This window comes from Phoenix dactylifera, chromosome 7 (genome assembly GCF_051530095.1).
Source record: "Phoenix dactylifera cultivar Ajwa chromosome 7, Ajwa_hap1_PhDact_Kaust_v1.1, whole genome shotgun sequence".
In the NCBI taxonomy this organism is placed as follows: Eukaryota; Viridiplantae; Streptophyta; class Magnoliopsida; order Arecales; family Arecaceae; genus Phoenix; species Phoenix dactylifera.
The window spans coordinates 24,320,496-24,323,855 of record NC_143196.1 but is presented as its reverse complement, the minus strand read 5'-3'; positions in this window follow the sequence as shown (position 1 = coordinate 24,323,855).

Genomic DNA, 3,360 nt, shown 5'->3' with positions numbered 1-3,360 from the left:
AGCGAGGTGGCTTACGCTCGCTATAATATGGTGGTTAACACCACCGCCCACTGCACCCACGCCGTTGGGCGCACGTGGCCTCGACCAGGTCGGTGTCCAGCGACCGGACCCTTATCAATTTTCTGTGCCCTTGTTTTTCCTTTTTTTTTTTCTTTTTTTTTTTTTTTCTTTTTTTTACTCATACTAATTTTATATAAGCACAACCAAGTTGAGCCACTAAAAAATAGACTACACATTAGCAAAGAAACAAAATCATACTTAATCTCGAGGATCTCTTCAGAATAGTGGGCAGCAAAAGAGGTGACCCAATCAGCAGCTCTATTCCTCTCACAAAACATGTGCATGGCCTGAAAGGTACAACACTTCCTCTGCAACCACCGGATGTCGAGCAGAAACGGGTGCTCAGCCTTCCGCCCCACCTCCAGAATGCGCTCAATCATCTTGGCTGAGTCTCCTTCGGAGCACTGTCATTTTTGTTTTTAGCTTCGGTACCAGAAAGAGGCATAAAAAAAAATAAAGCCAAAAAATAAAAAACAAATCTTTATACTTCTTTTTGGCTAAATAAGTTATTATACATCGGAAATAGAAAAAAAAAAAAAGTTGGATACAGCAATATAGATGGACCTCTTTAAATTACGTTTATACAATAAATTACAATCTGTTGGACTATTCATGTAACATGTTATGTTTTCTATCACCATTATAATAATTAGATTTATAAAAGTAATATATAAATAAATGATTTATTACGTTTTATCTTTTATGTGTTCCTCAGCTCTCACTCTCTAATTTTCTCTAGTCTCCACAAATTTTTGAGTCGAGCTCCAACTCGAGCCCCCCAACTTCTAAACCATGGCAGCCTTAGGGAGTCCAAACCAGATTCAACTTCTTCAACTTCTTTTTGCCATGAATTTGCCCTTTAAAGGTGGGAAACAACAAAACGGCTCACATATGGTTTTCAGAACCGGTCCATACCCCTGACTCTTGCTGATTGGGAATCGATACTTGATATCCCCCCTTTACCAAGCACCAGTACCAAGAATTGGACTCTCGTGAACCAATACCAGTTGGATACCAACGAAAGCATCGCACTGGCAATGAAAACCTTGATGTATCCTAAAGAGCCATTTTGAAAGGACAGATGGATACAACGTCTATGAGATATATCCTAAAGAACCAACCATATGATTCTCTACAACAAAAAAAAACACTTATATGATATCACATATATTATATCAACATGATACTAATTATATTTACAAATAATTTAAATATCTTTAATAAAGTGGCTTATCACTTAATTTTTTTCTATGTTGTCGTTACCGTTTCAATGGTACCAACAACATTGAAAAGAAGTCGTTATATACTGGGAATAGCTAAACAAGTGGATACAACAATTGTAGATGGTCCATTTCATAAAACTATGGGACATATGATAACTCTAACTGGACTACTTTAAATAATTTACATAGAATATGATGTGTCATATTTTTTTAGCAGCATAATATTCATTAGATTTACAAAATTGAGATTTACATTCATATTTTATAAAGTGTTTTATTATGTTATTAGAATTTTTCTATAGAATGCTCCATCTAATACTATTTTTTCTTAAAATAATTAGAGAAATAGAGAAAGTACATAGAGAGTGTGTGTATTAAAAAGAATAGAAAGATTCATTTATAGATTTTTTTAATGGTTCATCTTATAGTTCTCTATTGTTACTTTAGTCAAGACACCGAGTCATACTTTTATGTAATAATTTATTCATTTTGTACTCCTAATTGATTGGCATTAATCCTATTATTGATGAAGCAGACATAATTAATGAACTTTCATGTATTAAAAATAAAATGTTATTTATTTTAAATTTAATTTATTCTTGACATTCATTCAACTATTTTTTTGTTATTGCAAATATAATGACAAGTACTAGAAACAACAAGTATATATTAAAATAGATGAGCAGTCAGACATAAAAAGCGATGGACAACTTTAGATAAGTCTCGTAATATATATAGCTTGTTTACTTTTCAATCATCATATTATCAATTAGTCTCATAAAAGAGTAATAATTAAATATCATTCATATGCTCGAATATATCATGTTGACTAAATTTGCATGTCACATCAATTATTTCATTGGACTTGCCCCACAAAGTGGTTTGGTAGATATTTCTCTCTTAAAATTACTAGGTTGTATTTGATAAGCAATATAATCATGGAACAAGGGCTTTATTCTATTGTTATACTTGTATGGTTATACTAACAAACATCTATTTTTTCACCCATACCCTCCCATGATAAAAGTAGAAGAAGACGTTTACTCTCAAATTTTTTATCAACATGAGAATAATTTAATTTATAAAAATAACATTTAAGTACTTTTAATAAGTGATTTTGTACTTTTTGTGTCTTTTGTGTTATCAATATTATTTTGGTCGCAGGGACATGTCAAAAAGTTTCCATGCAATAAGAACCGAAAGACGGTTGGATACAACAATGTTAGATGGACCACTTTGAACAACTTTCATGACTTATGCCGTGTTGAACTACTCATGTGATTCTCTACAAAAAAAAAAAAAAATTTATATGATGTGACATATATCTTATAAACATGAAATTAATTCTATTTAAAAACTAATTAAATATCTTTGATAAAGTAGTTTATCACTTTGAATTAAGTATATGTTGTCACTACCATTTTTATAGCAGCAACAACATTGAAAATGAGCCATCACATACTAGGCATAGCTAAACAAGTGGATACGACAATTATAGATCGACCATTTCATAAAACTATAGGACATAAAATATCTCTTATTGGACCACTTTAAATAGCTGACATACGATGTGATGTGCCACATTTTTTTAGCAACAGAATATTGATTAAATTTACAAACTTAATATTTACAAATATATTCTATTGATGACCCAAAGATTGATTTAAAGATTGATTTTGATGATCACAAAAACCTGGAAGTATAAATACTAATGTTTGTGTTGCAAGGAGAAAGATATTTATTTTGCAAGGAACATAGCAAGTTGGAAGAACACAAGAAGGCCTCCAAAGCTCTCAAGAAAAGTTGGAAGAAAGTTACACTTCATTGGCCCAAGTTTCAAGTTCAAAGGACTCAAGTTGGAAGAGCAAATTCAAAGGAAAATCCAAAAGAATAGTCCTCGAGTCGACTCCTGGATAGTACGAGTCGACTCCAGGGAGTAACAAGGCAGAAACACAGAGAAGCTATTTTGGACCCTGAGAGCCGAGTCGACTCCTGAGGAACTCGAGTCGACTCCGATGGCTGGCTGGTCGACTCCTAAGGAAGCTAGAGTCGACTCCCAGAGGAAAATAAGCAAAAA